This window comes from Bos taurus, chromosome 1 (assembly GCF_002263795.3).
Source record: "Bos taurus isolate L1 Dominette 01449 registration number 42190680 breed Hereford chromosome 1, ARS-UCD2.0, whole genome shotgun sequence".
Lineage (NCBI taxonomy): Eukaryota > Metazoa > Chordata > Mammalia > Artiodactyla > Bovidae > Bos > Bos taurus.
Window position 1 is genome coordinate 60,923,609 of NC_037328.1, and position 24,756 is coordinate 60,948,364.

Below are 24,756 nucleotides of genomic sequence, written 5' to 3' on the forward strand. Positions count from 1 at the left end.
CAGCTAATTCATTCATTCAGTGAGAAGCACTGGCAGAAAATGAGAGACCACGGGCATGGGAGAGGCCGGGTGTCCCTCCACTCTTGTCTCTGCACTGGTCCCCTTCTTTGGCTGTGACTACATCTCCTATGGAGATCAATCCCTTGGTCCTGGTAATGCCAATTCTCCCACTGACTTCAGCTGGTTCTCATCTCTGGGTGCTTCTGCTCAGCGTCTTACAGTTCTGTAACGTGGGTACCAAATTTGGGGGATTTCATTTCCTTTAAATGCTTTGAGGGGGTTTATGTTTCCTTGGTTGTGCCTTCACTGATTCAACCATCTTCCTTTTTAGATTTTCTAGTATTAAAATATGTTTTAATATTTCTGATTAAATCATTCTGTCACATTGGTATTACTTAGTTGAACATAAATATAATTAAATAGCCAATATATACAATCTAACCATCACTGTAAACAGATTTTGCTACTAGTAAGTGGTGGTGGTGGTTTACTTGCTAAGTTGTACCTGACTCTTGCAACCCCATGGACTGTAGTCTGCCAGGCTCCTCTACCCATGGTATTTCCCAGGCAAGAATACTGGAGTGGGTTGCCGCTTCCTTCTCCAGGGGATCTTCCTGACCCAGGGATTGAGCCCACGTCCTCTGCACTATAGGGAGCCTCCTGCATTGCAGGTGGATTCTTTACCACTGAGCCACCAGGACATCTAATAAGTACTCAAGGAGAAAAGATCCATCCATAGTGGCAGTGGTGTTAGGCTCCATCTTATCATAGTGACTAGAATAATTTCTGGCTCTAGGAAGTCCTCTGTAAATATTTGATTATGACCTTGTCTTATGCATCTTATTCACAGAACCTAATACAGTGTCCAGCTATCAAGAAGTATTTGTTGACATGAACTGAATTGACAATAATTCTACTAAACCTATTTATTTCATGCACATTTACTAATGGGCAGGTGGAAATATTTGAGTACTGTTTCAAGTGGCTCATATGTAGTAAGAACATCGGTTTTATTTTTTCCCCAGTATACTACCTAAGCCATCATATTCATTTTCAGGGATTTTTATTTCAGCTATTGTTGCCAGGATAAAATTTCAATTTTCTATGATAATTATATTGGGTTGCAAAGAGAATTTAGGTACAAAAACTAGAAGATTTTCCTTTTCAGCAATCTGACTTATGAAGTCAAAACACAAAGCCAGTGCATGCCTCAGGTAAAATTTAAAGGGGATTATGCTACGCTATGCTAAGTCACTTCAGTCATGTCCGACTCTGTGCAACCCCATAGATGGCAGCCCACCAGGCTCCCTGTCTCTGGGATTCTCCAGGCAAGAACACTGGAGTGGGTTGCCATTTCCTTCTCCAATGCATGAAAGTGAAAAGTGAAAGTGAAGTCGCTCAGTCGTGTCTGACTCTTAGCGACCCCATGGATAGCAGCCTAACAGGCTCCTCCGTCCATGGGATTTTCCAAGCAAGAGTACTGGAGTGGGGTGCCATTGCCTTCTCCGAAAGGGGGTTAAGTGTGTCTTTTTTCTCTCCCTTTTTTCATCCCTTCTTCCCAGTTGTCTTCTTTAGATCTCTCTCTCTCTCTCCAGGCACTCCCCCTCAGTCAAGATCTCACCTTCTTCTTGGGCCCATATACCCATTCTGGCCACACCCCTAATATCTTTGCTTACTCCCCAAAGCCTTTCATTGCCTCGGCTTTTCATTGTCATCATCTCTCATTCTGTTACTCTCTTCACCTGGGGGCAAGCTGCCAGCACCTCCTAAAAGACATATTCAATTTAAAAGGGACAAGGCCATCCAAAATCTGTTTCAAATAATTAGTGCTTTTAAGCAGTAGTCTCTGATAAAACTACTGCACCCCCAACACACACACACAGCTGGTTTCATCACCCACCCCTGAAGCTACTACCCTTGTCTCTGCCTTTCCCATCCTGAAAAGACCAGGAGAGATGCAAATGGACTGCATGAATGCAGACTCTAGGCATGGAATTTATAACTTTGTCCTTGTCACTCCTTCTTCCAAACATCTCACCTCCAATATTCACATAGAGCCAGCTGCTTCAAGTTGCAGACAGCATCACTTTTTTTTTAACTACAGTGCCAAGCGATCATGGTTTACAAACTAGTATGAAGTATACAAACTCACCTTACTCAGCTAGATCGGCTAAGTTACAACGCTCCAGACTCAGCGTATTAAGTTAAAGATTGCTTAAAGCTCTGTGCCAACTCGTCAAAGCCTTCCCTATTTCACTTTCTAGACAGGGCAGCAGATTTTTGTAACCAAATGATTTGGATTGTTCTCTTTACTTCTCAGTACAATCTTAATTTCTCTCTACCAATATTAAACCATCTACTTTATTTTTAATAATGAGAATCTCTGGTTCTTCAGAACACTAGGAAACTGAGAGCTAGGGGAAATATAGTTTCATTCTACAGATGGGCATATGGGCATCTCTTGAGCACTAGTATAAGCTTGTGTGCGTGCTAAGTTGCTTCAATCGTATCTAATTCTTTGCAATCCCATGGACTGTAAACTGCCAGGCTCCTCTCCAGGCAAGAATTCCGGAGTGGGTTGCTATTCCCTTCTCCAGGGGATCTTCCTGACCCAGGGATCAAAGCAGCAACTCTTACATCTCTTGCATTGGCAGGTGGGTTCTTTATTACTAGAGGCACCTGGGTAGCCCAAGTACAAGACCCAGAACTTTTTCTCAAGTAGATGCAGTCTAGTGGGCAGACATAGGCTTGGCCAGCTTTATTATAAGATGATGCATGCTCTTGTTTTAATATATATATAGATGGATAAATAGAAGTATAGCTATATTTTTGTATGTATTTACCCATCTCTAACTGCTTATGAAGTAATTAATTCTTCCTAGAGAATTACAGGAAGATAGCATTGAAACTAGGACATGAAAAATAAATTAAATTTCACCATCAGAAAAAGGAGGAGGTTATTATACAAATAGGAACACTGTGAAAAATGGCATGGAGATACAGACAAAAATGACTTATGCAGGTGAGCATAAGCCATCTGGTATGGGTGAAATGCAAGTCAGGAATGAAAGAATGAGAAAAGATGATGCTGAAAAGGTAAGAGTGGGGAATAAAATGTTTAAAAAACTGCATAGACTTCCTTTGTAAGCATTTCCATGAGACTAAATTCAGGGAAATAAGATGGGAATTCATTACTATTCATAGTGAGATTTGATGACAATCGTGGCTGTGGGCTAAAAAGGAAAAAAAAAAAAAAAAAAGACATGATATTTCTCTGGGAGATAAAGGCTCCAAATGTTAGGGACCAATGTGTTATGCAGTTTAAAGCAGAAAAATGAGAACCTCAAAATGCCTCCACAGTTTCAAGTTTTAGTGGCTCACTGAAAGAGTATTATCAAATTGGACTGGGTACTCTGGCCAAAAGGACGCTATATGGGCAGGGGTAATGTTCAGATGTGCTATTTAGAGAAGCTTCCACCAAGATGTTCGAAATCCGGGTGGAAATTTCTCTTAGAAAATCAAGGCTTACTAGAAATTACTGTTGAGATGTATGCTAGTGAGTCATCCATGCTTTTCCAGGGTTAAAGCCATAGGAAGTCTGGAGCTGAGTGGGAAGAGCGCTGAGCAGGGAATCTTGGGAAACATTTACTTTTAGAGATACATGGTTAACTCGTTCTTTAAAACTTCAAACTCAACTCAATTGCCACTTCTTTCAAGATGCCTTCCTTGATGCTCAATCCCACAGGTTGTATGTCCTTTCTCTCTGCCTCCAATCACACCCCATTTGCACTACCATGACACAGAACTTGCTATATTATGTTAATTCATTTGCATTTACTGTATCCCCATAGACATAAAGCTGGGACTGTGTCTTCACAATGTTGTAGTCTCAGAACATACTTACAATTCTCAGCATAGGGTAGAAATGCAATGCATGTCTACTAGAATAAATGAATAAAGAAATCACTGAATGAACATACAGAATGAAGAACAGTGAGAAAGAGAATTAACAGAAAGATGAGCTGCAGGCAAGTCAGTTTCAAGAAGGCTAATAGGGTGCAATGGTGTAGAACAATCAAGGAGAGTGAGATCAGGAAAAGGACTTGATCTACCTAGGCCAGTAATATTCTGGATATTTGGATTTTGGATATCCAATAATATATTAGATGTTTGTTTTCTTTTTTAAGAAAATTATTTCAGGGAGCAGGGATCAGAATTCCATTTTTTGAGGGGTGTATGGAAGGGAGGAAGTGGTTCCAGCAACCACTGACTCTTCTCAGAGAAATCTGGAGAACTAAGGGAAAGTGAGATGTTGATGGTGGGTGACAGGGATTATACTTTTAGAAGGAGGAATTGGAAAAAGATAAAGATTCCCATGTGAGGGATACTGAGAAGTTGTGTATAAGGAACTAGAAGTGAGGGATATGGTAACAGAATAATCAAGAATAATGAGAAAGACATCTTTTATTTTTACTGTAGTTCACAATCTCACTTTCTGTCTCTGTCTCTCTCATACACACACACAGAGCTAAAGGCATAGTAGGTATTTTCTAACCATTTATTAGAATGAGAGGCTTAACACTTATTAAATGCCAGGTATTTATTATAAGAGTGAGTATCCTTTTCTCCTGATACTCACTCTGACATTTTGGGAAGCCTCAACCATGCTGCTGGGAGAAGGGGAATATTCAGTTATATACAGGGACTTCAGTAAAGGATATTATAAAAACTATCTCTGGGAAGCTGTAAGAGGGGGTTTTTCAGCCACGTGCTCAAGCTAAGCATAGCATTATCTGGGTATTGTTCCCCTAAGTACAGAAATGTGGAATGTGCTATCCCCAATTAAGAGTCTGATGCATCATATCTGGTTTCCTAATGACAGTGGATTTTTCTGAGGAAAATGATTGTGACACTCTCATCCATTGCACACTGTGGTTTATTGAAGACAAAGTCCAGGTTTCTGCCCTTGTTTCTCTGTAGCTGCAGGACAACCAGCTCCTGACCCCAAACAGAGGACGGAACCCCATTGGCTTCAAATGTTATTTGTCGTGAAATCACTCAGTCCCCTTTAAAATCTGCCAGAACACTTTATTCTATGGCCTTCTGAAGCAAATTCAACAGGTTAACTCTATATCTTGTGAAAAGTGTTCATCTGTTCTAAATTTACCACCTGCTAATGCTGTGGAGTGACCCTTTGTTCTACTGTGAAGCAACTGAAGAAAAGAAAGTCAGTAGCACAGATCAGGTGAAGAATAATGCTGCTGTGTTTTCCCTTGTCTTGTTTCTCTTCTATTTGTAGGTAAATAAGCATCCAAGCTCCTGTCTATAAAATTCAGTCCAAGCTCCCACCACCTTGTCAAACTCTTCAAGGGAAACATTATTGCCTTAATTGCTTAAACCCAATTTGCATAATATGGAGTTCTGACAGCCACAAAACAGGGATGCAAAAAGGAGATTAACAAGTGAGGTGCACGCTCAGCCAAGCCTGTGCAGTTTGGAATCGAGAGCAGAGAAGAATGCATCGGATGGGTGGGTTGCCTGTTTCATTTACTCCCTGGCCCTCCCCGCTGCACCTCCTTTTCTCCATCCCACCTTTGGGTTTGTTTGTTTTTCATTTGCATGCATTGGCTCCTAGCTTGTGCCTAGACTGTTAATAGACGTTCCCAGCAGAGCCTCCTCAAGCCCTGGTAAAGCTCAAGCAGCACCAAACAGTGCAGTTTTAAAAGCAGGCTGGCCTCTTTACAGCAAGCTCATCCAAATAATCAAAATATTAACACTTCCTGGGAAGGCAGGGACTGTGTCTTTTCTCATTTTTTTTGTGTTAGTGTCTTTTCAGATGACTAAATTGCTTTCTCTTTGGAAGAGTCATGGATGGTCAACTCCTCTCTGTGGTTCCCATCAGGATGCTCCTCTGCATGCCCCCAGCCCCCACGGCAGAAGTCGGTCTGTGCCAATCTCTTCTCGGTGCACTTTGGGGGCTTCCTGTTGTCTACAGGCTAACAGACCCTTAAAATGGCTTCCAATCTAGATCCAGTCACTCTGCATTACTTTTGAAAAAGGAAAATGTTCCATCGACTAAGGCACATGCCCAGGAGATACAGCAATCAAATGCTGCTTTATTGCACCCATCTAACCAGCTGGAACTGCTAACACACCGTCAACACTGAGACTCCACCAATCTCCAGAGCTTTATCAGACCAAACTGAAGACTCATTTCTGACTAATGAAAAGTAGGGCTTATTTTAATCAAATGTGTAGACACCAATGGACTCATTCCAGGGTCCTAGATTTTCATTCTCAATTAGCATCACCTTGTCTCATTGGAAAAGACTCTGATGCTGGAAGGGATTGGGGGCTGGAGGAGAAGGGGACGACAGAGGATGAGATGGCTGGATGGCATCACTGACTCGATGGACGTGAGTTTGAGTGAACTCCGGGAGTTGGTGATGGACAGGGAGGCCTGGTATGCTGCAATTCATGGGGTCACAAACAGTCGGACACGACTGAGCGACTGAACTGAACTGAACTGTCTCTTTGTATGCTCAGTTGTTCAGTTGTGTCTGGCTCTTTGAGACCCCATGAACTGTAGCCCACCAGGCTTCTATATCCATGGGATTCTCTAGGCAAGGATACTGGAGTGGGTTGCCATTTCCTTCTCCAGGGGATCTTCCCAATGCAGGAATCAAACCCAGGTCTCTTGCACTGCAGGCAGATTCTTTACCTTCTGAGCCACCAAGGAAGTCCCCTCAATTAGCATAAACACCATGAATTCTCATCTTCCGTTACTTATAAACATTTTATATTTCCCTTCAGTGAACTTCTCAGTGACTCTCTTCACTGGTGTTGGCTAGCAAATCAAACTCACCTCCTTCCCTGAGGCCTTTGATTATTCCCTGTCTCAGAAGGTAAAGAATCTGCCTGCAATTCGGAAGCCCCTGGTTCTATCCCTGGGTCAGGAAGATCCCCTGGAGAAGGGAATGGCAACCCATTCCAGTATTCTTGCCTTGAGAATTCCATGGACAGAAGAGTCTGGTAGTCCGTGGGGTTGTAAAGACTCGGACACGACTGAGTGACTAACACTTTCAACACTAATATGTGGAATTCTGTGTTGGCCCTGGCCTCCATCTCTATATTATTGTACATATCACTTTAGCCAAGACTACCCTGGTCCCACCCATCCACATCCTTTTCTTGACCCATTTCTACCCATACTGAATACTAGTTCCAATGACTCCTGCTCCAGGATAGCCTTTCCTACACCCAAATAAACTCCCTGCTGCTGCTGCTGCTGCTGCTAAGTCGCTTCAGTTGTGTCCGACTCTGTGCGACCCCATAGACGGCAGTTCACCAGGGCCCCCCGTCCCGGAGATTCTCCGGGCAAGAACACTGGAGTGGGTTAAACTCCCTAATGTGCTGCTACTTTGGCTTCCTGCCCTGGAAGTCCTCATCTCTTTGCAAGTTAAGCATCCAAGCCCCAGTCACTGTATGCAAACATCACTAAAGTTACCTGAGGAGAAATATAGAAGTGTGTTTTTTGTGGTGAAGTATACAAACACAATTGATTTTTGTATTCAACCATTTTTATATTTTATAGTTCTCATAGTATATAAATCCTCTTATTTTATGTAGACAATCATATTTTCTTCAAATAATAAAAGCTTTATTTCTCTTTCCAATCTTCATGCCTTTTATTCTCTTTTTTGCCTTCCTGTACAAATTATGAGGCTTTTAATGTGAAATTGGGTTATGAGGAATCTTCATCTCATTACTGGCTTTCAAGGCAATGCTTCACCATTATATTGTTTCCTATATTTTTAGTGATTTCCTTTATGAGGTTAAAAAGTTCCTTTTAATTCTAATTTACAAAATGTATTATGAATGTATATAAAATCGATCAATTTTTTCTCAATTATTTTTATATAAATGCCTCTTTAAATTCTACTCTTTATAGAAGCATGTATACTTTTATTTGTTTTTCCCCATATATATAGTTTTCCATTTTTTTTCATACGTGTGGGATTATTTAAGGCAGTAAGCTTCAAACTGAGCTGTCTTTGGCATCCACTGTGGCTTCAGTGTGTGTATATGTTCTAATGTGTTTCAGGGGAGGGGACTTTAATTTTGGAGAACTAACAAGAGTTTAGTTGGAGTCCAAAGGAAAGCAAATGGGATCAATGAACTGATATTTAGTTCTTAGTCTAGAGTCTCAAACTGAACAGATAGATCTGGGGACTTGACTTTGACTACTCACTTAACAGGAAATTATTTAGAAATAAATACTATGTATCTAGCTTCAGTGTCCCATGTTTTATGTGATGATGTTGATGGTGATCATTATCATCTGTAAACATAAATACACAGTTTACATCAGTAGTACAGAAAACTTCTAACAGTGAATGACTGAATGAAAAATCCAAGACAGATGATCAAAAAGCAATAATCAAGCTTATATTAAGCTAGACTGACTTTAAACTCTGCCAACCCCAAAACATGGGGAAGCCAAGGGCTCTTAGAGTACTTAAAATAAACACTGAGAATCCGAGAAGAAGATAATGTGGGCTGATTCATTATTTACAGATTAAATATGGTAGTGGACAGTGATGTGCTGACTTTATGTGTATGTGATTGAGTTCTTATTAGATGTTCCAGATTTGAGTCCTGGATTTACAAGAACTAGTCACTTTAGAAGTGATTTGGGGTCTGAATTCATCCTGAAAGAAGAGGTCCATATCTCTCTTTGTTTAATGAGGATTCTCCCATCTATCAGCCCTTATTTTCAGACATAAACAAAATGTGCAGATAAGGGTAGAGAGACCACAGCAGGAGACCTTGGTGTTACATGTTAAAGTTTGTGTCAGTATTCTGATTGTGCTTCCTCAAATGTAATAGAAGACAGAAGTCAAGTTACAATTGGATTCTGTGATAAAGACTATGAAAAGAATGCCAAAGAAGCAGACTTTTACCCAATCCAGTGACGCAGGATTTTATTGCTTGACACAGTTTGTTGAGCAGTCATGAGGCAATTCACAGTCTAGTACTTCTGAGAAATAATGAACCGTGTGTGCTGTGATATCAAATAAATGAAAGTTGGAATTGAAAGAATGCTTATGATCAGTCAATCGGAAAGATGCACAAAGTTCAGTTTTAGGTGCAAAATGATTCAGGAGTGATGACAAAGTTACCTTTGAGCAAATTTTAAAGATGTGAAAGATGAAGGTTTTCTTTCCATTTATGGTAATACCATAATATTTCCTGATAAACATCAGAACAGAAGGAAAAGCCAATTTTAAACAGCATAGAGGAGGAAGTAATTGAGAAACTAATCCATCCAGACTGACAGTTTTTTAAGCATATTCACTATGCAATTTCACTTTTACCATTTACCCTATTAAGGCAGAGATTTAATTTAGAGAATTTTGTTTAGAGACAAAATAAAACTTCAAAGAAACTACAGAAGTAAAATTAACTTCAAAGACACCCTTCTGAGTTGATTAGATACAACAAATGTTTACTTAAGCATTTAATAACCATCTAACTAATGTTTAAAGCTTATAAAAGTCATGCAAACAGGCTTTGGAGTTGCAAGTTTCTGTAAGTGCTAGTTCCATTGAGCACTCTTCCCTTTTCATCAGTTGGATGGGTGCAACCGCAGGCAGATACACTGGGGAGGAGCACTTTGCAGAGAACCTGACTAATTTGTTCCTTTAAGCACCAAATACTGTTGCTTTCATGCGCAAATAATGAACCTGTGTGAAAATGTAAAGATTTCAAGTCTCATCAGTAAGCCAGGAGTACTATGAGAATTGTCAGTGTATCACTTTGCAATTTGTACATTTTAAACTGTGTACCTTGGGGTACACAGTTTAAACCATGCCACCTTGGGGCTTCCCAGATGACATAGTGGTAAAGAAGCCGCTGGCCAATATAGGAGATGTGGGTTCCAGTGTTCTTGCTTGGAGAATCCCATGGACAGAGGAGCCTGGCGGGCTACAGTCCATGGGGTTGCAAAGAGTCAGACATGACTGAGCACACACAAACCCACAAACTATATTCACAGATTCTGAAGGTTCACTGTCTTTTGCCAATTCTCTTTTTAGAGGAACTATGGGACATTAATTTTAAAGCACAGAACCTTCATGCTGAAAAAGGACAATGTTAAAATTACTGATAGATCTAAGACTGTAAATTTTAAACATGAACTTATTACTAAACTCTTAATAGAATCAGTGGCAAATTATTATTCAGAACAGCCAAATGTACTGTTATATAAAAGGTAAAAAATAAAGCAACAAACCCTCAAGTAAATAATTCTGAGAGGTTGTTGTTGTTCAGTCACTCAGTCATGTCGGATTCTTTGTGACCCCATGAACTACGGCACACCAGGCTTCCCTGTCCTTCACTGTCTCCCGGGGTTTGCTCAAACTCATGTCCATTGACTCAGTGATGCCATCCAACCATCTCATCCTCTGCTCCCTCCTTCTCCTTTTGCCCTCAATCTTTCCAAGCATCAGGGGCTTTTCCAATTCTGAGGGGTGACCCTCATCAGTTGTGGGATGTTCTCCAAGATCTAGTCTCCCTTTCATTGGCAATGGAATATAAGCTGGTCCCTGGCCACTCAAGGAAGTCTCTGTTCCCTAGTCTTCCTTACAGTCAGTGCAACCATGAGACTAAATTCTGGTTAAGGCAATGTGAGTGAAGGTGATACATGCCACTTCCAAGTTTGCACTTTAAATTATTGATCATGCACTGCTTTGCACCTTGCCAAGAGCCTACTGTTGCAAGAAGGTGAGAAAAGGAAATGTTTCCTGGGCCAGACACAGAAGCCATTTATTAAACATGCAAAACCACCCTCATCAAGATGGCCTGCTTCTGAGCTGTCACCCAAGAGAGGAATGACTTTCTCTTACATTTCTGCCGCTGTCTTTTGTTTGTTTGCTTGTTGATCTTTTTCCCTAGTACATTTGCTACAGATTCTTAGCCTAAATCCTAACCAATTCAGGTACCAACCAACTAGGGAGGTGAATTTAATTTGAGGACACTTTGAGCTGACTTTGAGGGAGATACAGGTGTAGATTGTCCAGGAGTTAGTATGGATGTGCAATGATACATCAGTCAGGAGAAACCATAGTAGGTGGGGACAACTGAATGGATTAAAGCAAAAATAATTCACTATGAAAGTGGAAAATAGCAACTGAGATGTCCTTCAGTTGGTGAAAGGATAATTAACTAGAGTACATCTAGACAATGGAATATCATTTGACACTAATGGGAAATGAGCTATGAAGTCATGAAAAGACATGAAATAACCTTAAATGCGCATTACTAAGTGAAAGAAACCAATGTGAAAAGGCTATATACTATATGAATCCAACTATATAATAATCTGGAAAAATAAGAAGCCTCCAACGTTACAAAGATGGGGAGAAGATCATGGATACCAGGGCTGGCGGAGGAGAATGGATAAGAAAATTATAGAGGAAAGTTAAGGTACTCTTATGGCAGAAAGCAAAGAAGAACTGAAGAGCCTCTTGATGAAAGTGAAAGAGAAAAGTGAAAAAGTTGGCTTAAAACTCAACATTCAGAAAACTAAGATCAAGGCATCTGGTCCCATCACTTCATGGCAAATAGATGGGGAGACAGTGGAAATACTAACATACTTTATTTTCTTGGGATCCAAAATCAAATGGTGACTGCAGCCATGAAATTAAAAGACACTTCTTTCTCCTTGGAAGAAAAGTTATGACCAACCTAGACAGCATATTAAAAAGTAGACATCACTTTGCCAACAAAGGTCCATCTAGTCAAAGCTATGGTTTTTCCAGTGGTCATGTATGGATGCAAGAGTTGGACTATAAAGAAAGCTGAGCGCTGAAGAATTGATGCTTTTGAACTGTGGTGTTGGAGAAGATTCTTGAGAGTCCCTTGGACTGCAAGGAGATCCAACCAGTCCATCTTAACGGAAATCAGTCCTGAATATTCATTGGAAGGACTGATGCTAAAGCTGACACTCCAATGCTTTGGCCACCTGATGTGAAGAACTGACTCATTTGAAAGGACCCTGATGCTGGAAAAGATTGAAGGCAGGAGAAGAAGGGGATGACAGAGGATGAGATGGTTGGATGGCATCACCGACACAATGGACATGAGTTCGAGTAAATTCTGAGAGTTGGTGATGGACAGGGAGGCTTGGCATGGTGCAGTCCATGGGGTCACAAAGAGTCAGACACGACTAAGCAACTGAACTGAACTGAAGGCAGCAAAAATAAATTTTTTGCTAAAAAATTTGTATAGTATAATAATGGATACATGTCATTACACGTTTGTCTAAACTAATAGAAAGTATACCAAGAATGAACCTTAAGGTAAACTATGGACTTTGGGTGATTATGTATCAAGGTAGGCTCATCAACTGTAATAAAAGTGCCACTCTAGTAGAGGATGTTGATAATGGGGAAGCCATTCATGTGTGGGGACAGGAGGTGCTTGGGAAATCTCTGTGCCTCTCAATTTTGCTGTCAACTTAAAACTGTTCTAGGAAAGTCTTGAAAAGCTCCAATGTTAGTCAGTAATTTTTATATGTAAAATCCACCTCACTAAATCTGTTTATAAAAACAAACAAAAAGTGTAAAAGAAAGAAAATGGTGAATAACAAGATTCATATATGGAAGAATCACAATCATTTAGCATTGCAGATAATCCAAGAGGTCTTGCAGTCTATTTGCCTTCTCTATAACTGAATACATCCTACAGAATGTGAAGTACGTTTTCAGGCACTCGCTTCTGCTACAGGAAAGTCACTGTCTCACAAAGGTGTGCATCACTTTTTATAGCGATCAAACATGAGTGATTTCTTCCTTAGATGGATCTGAAATCCAACTAACCCTTGTCTCCCGTCAGTGGTTTAACTATTATTCTTGCAAGTGACAAAAAGAAAAAAAAAAGTTTACTCCTCCTACTATGTAACATTCCTTTAACTCTTAGTTTGTCCTGTTTTCCTTTAGTCTTTCTGTTTTCAAATGAACTCCCTCAGGGTTTTTAACTTGGCTCTTACCTCTCATGACATCCAGACCCACTGCCATCGGGGTCACCCTGTAATGAGTTTTCTTCAGTTTGTTGATGTTCCTTAAATGTGCTCAGAATTCAATGTGCTACTCTAGGTATGCCCTGATGAGGACAGGGAAGAAAAGCGACATTCACTGCCCTTGTTTTGGGCACTGTACATCTTGTAATAGGGCACATGATCAAATTATCTTTTTCTTATTTTTTTTCTGATAGCCCTGCTTTATTATCTGAAACCAATTACTCTTCCATTTTTTTCTGAGATGGCATGAACTTGGGAGAATCTAGAAGCAGGGAAACAAAAGATTTGTGTAATAATCTAATGATGAGATGATATACAAGAGACACGAGACATTGTTTAGAGAAAAAAATAATAGGCATAGTAATGAATTAGCTATGAAGAGTAAAAAAAAAAAAAAAAAAAGAGGGAAAGAGGGAGGAGGCAACCACACTGAAATAACTATTAGTTTAAAGCAAGAGATTTAGGAAGGAGGAGTTTGGGAAGGAGCTATTAGAAAGAAGTGAAGAAAGGGCTTCATTGATGGCTCAGTGGTAAATAATTCACCTGTCAATGCAGGAAACGTGGGTTCAAGCCCTGACTCAGGAAGACCCCACATGTCATAGTGGAACAACTAAGCCTGTGCACCACAGTTATTGAGCCTGTGCTCTAGAGCCCGGCAGCCGCAACTGCTGAAGCCTGCCCCTGAGAGCCCATTTGTTGTAGAAAAAGAAACCATTGCAGTGAGAAGCCTGGGCACCGCAACTAGAAAGTAGCCCCCACGTGCTGCAACTAGAGAAAAGCTCACACAGCAATGAAGACCCAGCCCAGACAAAAATAAGTAAATAAATTTTAAAAATTAATTTAAAAAGGAAAGAGGTGAAGAAGATTCTTTCAGTTCTGCTGAAAAGTTCACAGCTAGCTTCGCTTTTCATGATGGAGAAAGGAGGAAAATAAGCTACTTTGGAAATAGATCTTGTTCGGATGCAAAATGGGACAGGGAGAGGAACGCTTGCTCTTATGTACAACAGCACATGGAACCACGACGGGAGAAGAACAGATGGTTTGGTGGTTAAGATAAGCACTTAAAGTGAGGCTGTTCTTATCCTAAACTTATTCCAAACACCCAAGTTTCTTGAATCTGCAATATGACATTGGAAATATCACAATCAGGAAGCTTTCAGACAAGATTTCTGGCACTTCCTGAGGCAGTTGTATTCTCCAAGGACTGTTTTAATTAAGGCTCGGGAGATGAGTTCTCACTGCTGGTGGCTGTTGTGGTTTGAGCCCACACCTTCACCAAACAGATAAATTCATGCAGGTAATTGTGCCAAAACCCTTTACAATCAAGTCCCCGAGATTTATGGCTGTTTTTATCACCAAGCCTGTAAAGCTCCAGGAATTGTGCTTGAAAAAGCAAGGGCTTATCCTCTATGAAGTAAAGAAACTAAAGAAAGCATTTATGTTACAGAAGACTGACTAGTAGTACACAATAAAGTACTTTTAGCTTCAATGCCAGCTCTTTTAGTAATGGATGACTTTGGGCAAGTTATTTGATCTTCTGAACTCTAGTTTTATGATTTGTTCATAAATGCATGCATTCTTGCACTCATTACTTCCAAATTAATTAAGTGCCTACTATGTTCTGCACAGATACTTACATAGTCTCTGCTCCAAGGAGTTTATATCTAGTGGGAAGAAGCCCAGTGGATTTCAGTTTTCTAGTCATTTGCTTTAAAATGATACCACGTACAAAGCACTATGCTAAACATTTTATACAGTATTTGCTTATTTTGCACAAAAATTTTATGAGGATATTTGTACCTCCAATTACAAATGGGGCAACTGAGAATTAAAAAGTTTAAATAATTCACCCAGTTAATGATTTAAATCAAGTATTTCTAATCCTGGTGCTTTTGTTCCCAACCTCCATACCACACTACTCATATCTGCCCACGTGCTGCTAAGGGGGATGGGAGAGGACCATGGGAAACCCTAAGGGGTTCCCACCACAGGCCATAACCCAAAGGATAGTAAAATATTTAGTTCACAGGGTTTAAAGGGGCTTTTATTTCCATAGAGGTTCAGGTGAAAGGAGAGCACAATTTTAAAACGGACACAAAGCAGGTCAAGTCTTAAAATCAATCAGCGTGTGAAGACGCTACCGAACAATCTGCCTATGCAAGAAAGAATAGTGGGTGTGGGACCTTTGGTCATGGTGCTCAGGAGTGCGAGGCAAGTGTGGGGAGTTGGGGAGGGGAGAGAGGAGAAGAGTGGGATCCATCCTTCCATATAGTCACCTTCCAAGAGCAAGAGGGCCATGAGATGGTGGAAAAAGCAGACTTATAGACTAGATTTAAAACTAATGCAGACTAATGATGCAATCCATCCCAGGAGGAAATAACACGGACCACAGTCAACATATTACCTATGGAATGCAATGGATCTTAAAAGGGTTTATCTGATGAACTTTGTTTTAGAAAGTATAAAAAGAGTGGGTTTCTCCTGGTTATTTGTCACCAGAACATACTCACAGTTTCACTAATTTAAAATGCTTCTTGCCACCACTGCATCTCCCTTATCCCACTGTGTTCCCCACCTGCCAACAGTTTGACACAGATTTGATGAATTTGCTTCCCAATTTTACAGCACTGAGGTCTTCTCTGTACCCAGCAGTACTGCGTGGAGTTCACTGATAATCTCCCGCGACCAGGTGCTTCTCTTTTAAATGGGCTGCCTCTCTCCCCATTCTGCTTTCATTTTTAGTACCGTGTAATCAGTCTTCAGCTTTTTAACTTGACTCTGAGTGGGCTCAAATTTTTTATTGGTAACAGCTTATGCTTCTGCCCTTGAGCCCTAGTAGCAAAAGAACTACATACATTTTAATAAAGTATCTTGCCATTCTGCCCTGTCATTTGCATACCTCTGTGTGCATGGGTATGCACATATATGTGCAAACAAATACATATTGTGTGTAATACACACACACACACACACACACACACACACGATTGTTCCAAAAGGAACAAAGAACCAGAGGAGGAGGTGCAATGACAAGAGATGAAAGAAATTGAGGTTGGAACAGAAGCTAAATATGGGGAAAACGTATAATAGAGGATAATTTGTCAGTCACTAAAAAAGAGAGTACTGTGACTTAGGGACATTTTGTGCTACCAAGCATTAGAAGAGGTGGACAGTTCAAGATGCCAGTTTCTTATTCCTATCATTTCTCAGAATTTGTTGTGATGTGGAGCAGTGATTATGGGTTCACAGGCATCATAACTTTAGGAGTTTTCAGGATTTCTATTTCTCAAAATGGAACTGAGGAATGAGATAAGGGATGTGGGGCCCACATAGCTGCTACCAGAATCAAGCACCAGGGATTGGAAACAATTCTGACATGAGCAGGATGACCAGCCATTCTGTAGTCAAAAGAGTATTCAGTGGGATGCAGAAAGCATGGTTCCAGCCCTGACCCTGAGACAAAGAAATGGGAAAATGACAAAAACAATCGAAACATTTTTTTTCTAATACTGAAATTACCAGTTTATACACACACACACACACACACACACACACACACACTTCTTCATTTCATTTTAAGGTACTATCCTATAGAAAAAATGCAGTTCAGTTCAGTTCAGTCGCTCAGTTGTGTCCAACTCTTTGCACCCCATGAACCGCATCCCACTTCATAAACAAGAAAATAGAGACTCATCAAGTTAAATAACTGGTCCGAGTTAACAAATCTGATAAACTAACAGAGGCAGGCTTCGTACTAAGAACCTCAGGATTTCTGATTGTAGCCCTCTTTGCTTTCCCTTCTCACCTCCTAACTAACCAGGGAGGTCACACAGCCATGCCAGCTGTCTTGAGCCTCCAGGGATTTGCTGGTAAAATTAGATAACTCGTCTAGATCAGTAGTTTCCAAATGTGCATACATATGGGTACATACATGTGTGCCTATATGCTTGAGAGAGGCAGAGCCTTTCTGAACACAAAACCTTACAGAGTTTGCTGGATGTTACAGACACTGGCTGAGCCGTGTTGATTAAAGACTGGTGTCTCACTATCTCCATCCTCACTGTGACCCTCAAGAGATGCCAAGGAATACACAAGTTTTTAGAGAATAGCTTGAAAACCTCTGTGTAACATTCTTTGAACAAGTGTATGTGTGTGTGTGTATGCACACGCGTGTGTGCATGCATGCATGTGTGTGGTCGGGGGGCGGTGGTAAACCCAGTGACATGGTCTTTTTCTATTGTTCATCTTCGAAAGACTTTTTGATCACAGTTTCAGAGTGTGGGAATTCATATGAAAGATACTTATTAAGCATCTATTAAGAGCAGAGCCTTAAAAGCCAGTTTCACCTCTGTACTTGGAATTGGCTGCTGCTTCTCTTCCCAGAAGACAGTCCCATAAAGATGAGGTTGTGCAAATCCACTGCTCTGGGTTCTAGCTCCAGCTCCAACACTAAGCTCCATGATTTCTGGAATGTCACCACTCTCTGAATGTGGCTCCTCATTTATAAAATGAGGGTGATCTCTAGGACCTCTTGCAGCTTTAACATTCTATGATATTATGCCAATTTTATGACTTCAAAAAAACAATTAGATACTTTTTTTATTTCCACAGCACTACATCCTATGGGCTGACAGTTGCCTGCCATGGATGAAATTACTTTTTAATAACTACGTATTTGGTGCTCATTTTAAATTTTTAAAGTATCCCCTTCAGGGCATAAACACATTTCTATATCTAGCTATTAAACTGTGAGGGAGGAAAAGGCTTAAACTCATAATTTTGCATTCTAATTTTGTAGGTTGGACTTTCAGTCTGGGTGTGAAGTCTGGGCAGTAAGAGCTACATTTGAGAGCTGTGCTCCTTGAGCAGAGCACAAAGGGGCTTGGGGACAAGAAGAGGAAGAAAGGCGATGTGCCCCACTTATAGAAACTAGGGGTGGGCTCTGAGGAGGAATTTAACATCGTCCTTACCTCGGCTCTTTTTTCTCATGTTTCACCATCTCACCCATTTTCTAAACAGATCTCTGTAATTTTTCCACACCAAAAAATCCTCTTTTAAAAATATAAGAATTACACAAAGGGTAAAGTATTCTTTAGTATAATAGACACAATGCATGTAAACTAAAGGAACTATTAACCTAGATTCATTTTAAAATGTTTAACAGGGTAACAAATACTGGAGAGGCTGACAGTAAAAGGTACTCACATAATTTTGTCACATTGTAAAACGTATAAAGCTTTGGATAAGGAACTGAGATTCCAAAATCAGAAATACATTCCTGACAATACTAGCCAAGAAAGTCTCATCACCAAATATTTATTAAGCACTTGCTTTATACCAAAACTATTTAAATTGGTTAAAAAAAATTGAAATTTATCTATAGTAATAAAAAATTAGAACCAGTATAAACATCCAAATATAGGAGATTGATCTAGTATGGCTTATTAATTCATTCAAATATTATAAAGCCACTGAACCTTAAAATACATAAGCTGTTTAACATTAAAACATGGTGGAGATTTAGTCACTAAGTCATGTCTGACTCTTGCAACCCCATGGACTGTAGCCCACCAGGCTGCTCTGTCCATAGGATTTCCCAGGCAAGAGTACTGGAGTGGGTTGCCACTTCCTTCCCCAGGGGATCTTCCCAATCCAGGGATCAAACCCACTTCTGCTGCATTTCAGGCAGATTCTTTACCGACTGAGCCACCAGGGAAGCCGTATGTTTAGGCTATTATGTTAAATAGAAAAGCAAATCAGAAAATGGTTTGTATATTATCTCAAACTATGTAAAATATCATTCTTATGGTCAGCAATTTGAAAGAAATATGAAAAAGTGAAATGAGTTTTCATTAAAGTGATGATATTGTGTGTGATCCTTTTGAAGATGGTGTTAAATGACGATATTAGAGTACCTTTGTCCAGCAACAAAAAGGGGCTGCATTCCCTAATGACACCTTGTGTGAATGTGATAGCATTTAGCTACAGGAGAGACTTCTTAAGGTTCATGGTGATTCCAGTTCCACAATGTGGCCGCCTGAGGTCTGACCATTCGTGCCGCCAACTACATAGAAGATTATATAACCTTTTGTAAACTTTCACAGATCTAATTCTTTCTCGAGGGGAATACTGGAAAGTGGCTCCTTTGCAGATTTCATAAATTTTCATTTTTCAACTCCCCTCCTCAGTCTCTTCTAATGAATTTTCTTAAAAAAAAAAAAATCCTTCTGGAAGTTTCATGCTGTAGTACTACCTGTGGGTATGATTCCCTATGTGAGGATGTCAAATTTAATTAGATTTTGCTCTCTGTTACTTAATGACTCAACTAGGCTCACAAGTCCAAGATCATAACCTCCCTACTAGGCTGCCAAGTTAGCTATTTCAAGGAACCACTATTTATGGTACCCAATCATAATTATTTTAAACCATGCCCAGAAAATAATAAAACTAGTAAAACTCGCTTAATTATATCCTTCTTCTGTGGATAATCAAGCATTTCACAAGATTTCTTCACTCAGTCTCACATATAACACAGGCAAGAAACTTCTAAGGGCTTCTTTAACAAAAAAAGACTCATCCTTAATTACCTCCTTTTCCTATAAGAAATTTTCAGTGCACTGAGCAGATTCCAATGATATCTGACAAAAGCATAAGGAATCCAGAACTAGATAAAATAAATATTTTTTTCTTAAGGCAAACAAAGAGGATATATTTTTCTGGGTCCAAAAATGTTCTGTTCTTCCGAAAACCTTTGGAGCCTGTTCACTTTCTAGGTCTTCATTGATCACTTTGGTCTATAAAGTGCCAATAAACATGTAACGAGTAAACAACATATAACAAAAATGTTGAGATCTGAGGAAAAGCCTTATCAACTCTACGGAAGTCAAAAGGCACACAGGAAAAGGCAGCCTCATATCCTTCCTGAGGGTCTCACGCCATCAGCCCATCTGGCTTGAAGCAACACTGATCAGATAATGATGCTCTGTGAGAGTGCTGCCAGCCCTAGAATGAACTCCTGAGTGATTCCCTGTCTTTTTTTGTTCGTCATTGTCATTCAGCTCCTGGGACAGCATATCTTGCCTATAGTAAGTGCTTAGTATCAATCCATACTTGTTAAATAAATGAATCTACACTGCTTTTGATTTACTGATCAGAAACAAATTTTCCCCACTGTAACTGAAACTGTGCAATAAATGGACTTTGATAGTAATTTGAACAAAGAAAGTGAAAGTCACTCAGTCATGTCCAACTCTTTGCAACCCCATGGACTATACAGTCCATGGAATTCTCCAGGCCAGAACACTGCAGTGGGTAACCGTTCCCTTCTCCCGAGGATCTTCCTGACCCAGGGATCAAACCGGGGTCTCCTGCATTACAGGAAGATTCTTTACCAGCTGAACTAGCAGGAAAGCCCCAAATGAGACCTTGTCACCTGAACAGGGACTTGAACCCTAGGCACTCAGATTAAAAATCTGATGCTCTACCAAATGAGCTATCCAGGCTCCCTAAGCCAGCTGTAAAGAGTATTTTGGGGAAATTTGTGATAGAAATGACACCTCTGCAGCTTCTCTTGCATTGCTCTTCACAAAAGTAGAACTCTTTCATCTTTCTGGCCTCAATTTAACCACTTCTTGGGCTTCCCTGGTGGCTCAGAGGTTAAAGCGTCTGCCTGCAATGCGGGAGACCTGGGCTCGATCCCTGGGTTGGGAAGATCCCCTGGAGAAGGAAATGGCAACCCACTCCAATGTTCTTGCCTGGAGAATCCCATGGATGGAGAAGCCTGGTGGACTACAGTCCACGGGGTCGCAAAGAGTCAGACACGACTTAGTGACTTCACTCCACTCACTCACTCTGGAGTGGTCTGACCAGATCACCCAATCTAAAGACCTATCCCTCCAGGCATAATTTCACTATAGCATTAATCAGAATATGCATTTATATAGTACTTTGGAATAACAGTTACTTCCCTCTCTTGTCTCCAAGTTGCATGTCCATTTTCTTCATCACCATAAATTAGCACAGTACCAGATTCATATCAGATGCTTAAATGAGTGCATATAACATATATTCAAAGTCCATTTTTACATCATTTAAATTGTGTCTGAAAATACATTTTTAGACTCAAGCTTGTCTCTTAGAACAGAATTTTCCCTTCTCTTCAACGTCTCCATTTTCCTTTTCATATTAGTCACTCAGTCGTGTCCTACTCTTTGTGCTTCTATAGACTGTAACCCACCAGGCTCCTCTGTCCATGGGATTTTCTAGACAAGAATACTAGAGTGTGTTGCAATTTCCTTCTCTTGGGATCTTTCCGACCCAGGGATCGAAACTGGGTCTCCTGCATTGCAGCCATATCCTTTATCATCTGAGCCACCAGGGAAGGCTTTTCCTCTCCTCTCTCTCCTCTTATTTCTATTATCATTTCACTACCCTCCTTCTTCTTCTAGTCTCTCTTCCCTGCCACCGTATTTATGAATTTTATGAATGACAGCTCACACATGGAAGATATGTTCCCACTTACTGTCTATTAGGTAATGAGCAACAAAAGTGAGAGATGACTCATATTTTAAAGGGTCATAACTTTCAATCACATAATTTTGCCAAGCATTCCAACAGCTGTGATTTTAAAAGTCATCAAAATTCAGTCATGCTGGTACTGCTTCAAAATAGACTGAAGATAAAGCATTCTACTAACTCGTATTAACCATATACAAAGATGTATCTAATTAAACACATGCTATATATTTGTACATAGGGAACACAAGCTGTTTTTGTTTTGTTTGGAAAAACTAGTCTAAGCCAGACATAAAATGCAAAATATAGATGTGCAAGGTAAGTAAACTGTGTTAGTCATTCAGTTGTGTCCAACTTTTTGTGAGCACACATACTGGGTGGGGCCTGCCAGGTTTCTCTAGCCATTGAATTCTCCAGGCAAGGATACTGGAATGGATTGTCATTCCCTTCCCCAGCAGATTTTCCTGAACCAGGGATCAAACTCAGGTCTCCTGCACAACAGGCAGATTCTTTACCATCTAAGTCACCAGAGAAGACCAAGGTAAGCCAAGTTCAGTTCAGTCACTCAGTTGTGTCCAATTCTTTGCAATCTAATGGATTGCAGCACGCCAGGCTTCTCTGTCCATCAACAACTTCCTGAGCTTGCTCAAACTCATGTCTATTGAACCGGTGATACCATCCAACCATCTCATTCTCTGTCGTCCCCTTCTCCTCCTGCCTTCAATCATGCCCAGCATCAGGGTCTCTTCCAATGAGTCAGTTCTTTGCATCAGTTGGCCAAAGTATTGGAGCTATAGCTTCAACATCAGTCCTTCCAATGAATATTCAGGATTGATTTCCTTTAGGATTGATCTCCTTGCAGTCCAAGAGACTCTCAAGAGTCTTTTCCAACCCTACAGTTCTAAAGCACCAATTCTTTGGTGCTCAGCTTTCCATATAGTCCAAATCTCACATCCACACATGACTACTGGAAAAAACCATAGCGTTGACTAGACAGACCTTTGTGGGCAATGTAATGTCTCTGATTTTTAATATGCTGTCTAGGTTGGTCATAGCTCTTCTTCCAAGCAGCAACGGTCTTTTAATTTCATGGTTTCTGTCACCATCTGCAGTGATTTTGGAGCCCAAGAAAATGAAGTCTGTTACTGTTTTCATGTTGCCTGATCTATTTGCCATAATGTGATGGGACCAGATGCCATGATCTTAGTTTTCTGAATGCTGAGTTTTAAGCTAACTTTTTGACTCTCCTCTTTCACTTTCATCAAGAGACTCTTTAGTTGCTCTTTGCTTTTTGCCATAAAGTTGGTGTCATCTGCATATTTGAGGTTATTGATATTTCTGCTGGTAATCTTGATTCCAGCTTGAGCTTCATCCAGCCCAGGATTTTGCATGATGCACTCTGCATTTAAGTTAAATAAGCAAGGTGACATTATAAAGCCTTGATGTACTCCTTTCCCAATTTGGAACCAGTTCATTGTTCCATGTCCAGTTCTAACTGTTGCTTCTTGACCTGCATACAGATTTCTCAGGAGGCAGGTCAGTGGTCTGGTATTCCCATCTCTTTAAGAATTTTCCACAGTTCCTTGTGATCCACACAGTCAAAGGCTTTGGTGTAGTCAATTCAGCAGAAGTTTTTCTAGAACTTTTTTCTTTTTCTATGATCCAAAGGATGTTGGCAATTTGATCTCTGGTTCTTCTGCCTTTACTAAATCCAGTTTCATCATATGGAAGTTCACAGTTGATGAACCATTGAAGCCTCGCTTGGAGAATTTTGAGGATTACTTTCCTAGTGTATGAGATCAGTGCAATTGTGCAGTAGTTTGAGCATTCTTTGGCATTGCCTTTCTTTGGGACTGGAATGAAAACTGATTTTTTCCAGTCCTGTAGCCACTTCTGAGTTTTCCAAATTTGCTGGCATATTAAGTGCAGCACTTTCACAGCATCATCTTTTAGGGTTTGAAATAACTCAGCTGAAATTTCATCACTTCCATAGCTTTGTTTGTAGTGATGCTTCCTAAGGCCCACTTGACTTCACATTCCAGGGTGTCTGGCTCTAAGTAAGTGATCACACCATCGTGATTATCTGGGTCCTGAAAGATCTTTTTTGTACAGTTCTTCTGTGTATTCTTGCCACTTCTTAATATCTTTGCTTCTGTTAGGTCCATACCATTTCTGTCCTTTATTGTGCCCATCTTTTCATGAAATGTTCCCTTCAGTTCAGTCGCTCAGTCATGTCCGACTCTTTGCGACCCCATGAATCGAAGCACACCAGGCCTCCCTGTCCATCACCAACTCCCAGAGTTTACCCAAACTCATGTCCATCCATATATGACTACTGGAAAAACCATAGCCTTAACTAGACAGACCTTTGTTGGAAAAGTAACGTCTCTGCTTTTTAATATGCTGTGTAGCTTGGTCATAACTTTCCTTCCAAGGAGTAAGCATCTTTTAATTTCATGGCTGAAATCACCATCTGCAGTGATTTTGGAGCCCAAAAGATAAACTCTGATACTGTTTCCACTGTTTCCCCATCTATTTCCCATGAAGTGATGGGACCAGATGCCATGATCTTCGTTTTCTGAATGTTGGGCTTTAATAAAACTTTTTCACTCTCCTCTTTCACTGTCATCAAGAGGCTTTTTATTTCCTCTTCACTTTCTGCCATAAAAGTGGTATCATCTGCATATCTGAGGTTATTGAGATTTCTCCCAGCAATCTTGATTCCAGCTTGTGGTTCTTCCAGCCCAGTGTTTCTCATGATGTACTCTGCTGCTGCTGTTAAGTCACTTAGATGGCAGCCCACCAGATTCCCCATCCCTGGGATTCTCCAGGCAAGAATGCCGGAGTGGGTTGCCATTTCCTTCTCCAATGCATGAAAGTGAAAAGTGAAAGTGAAGTCGCTCAGTCGTGTCCGACTCTTAGCGACCCCATGGACTGCAGCCCACCAGGCTCCTCTGTCCATGGGATTTTCCAGGCAAGAGTACTAGAGTGGGGTGCCATTGCCTTCTGCATGTAAGTTAAACAAGCAGCCTTGACGTACTCCTTGTCCTATTTGGAACCAGTCTGTTGTTCCATGTCCAGTTCTAACTGTTGCTTCCTGACCTGCATATAGGTTTCACTGGCTTCTCTAATTTTCTTGAAGAGATCTCTTGTCTTTCCCA

At 40.5% G+C, this 24,756-nt stretch overlaps 1 protein-coding gene and 1 non-coding gene across 3 annotated transcripts in view; both read right to left on the reverse strand.

The window, feature by feature from the left end:
* Positions 1 to 24,756, reverse strand: part of LSAMP (limbic system associated membrane protein) — a 715,534-nt gene that overhangs the window by 446,848 nt on the left and 243,930 nt on the right.
* Positions 20,511 to 20,583, reverse strand: TRNAK-UUU (transfer RNA lysine (anticodon UUU)). The gene has a single exon. It is a non-coding gene; the product is annotated as a tRNA-Lys (tRNA).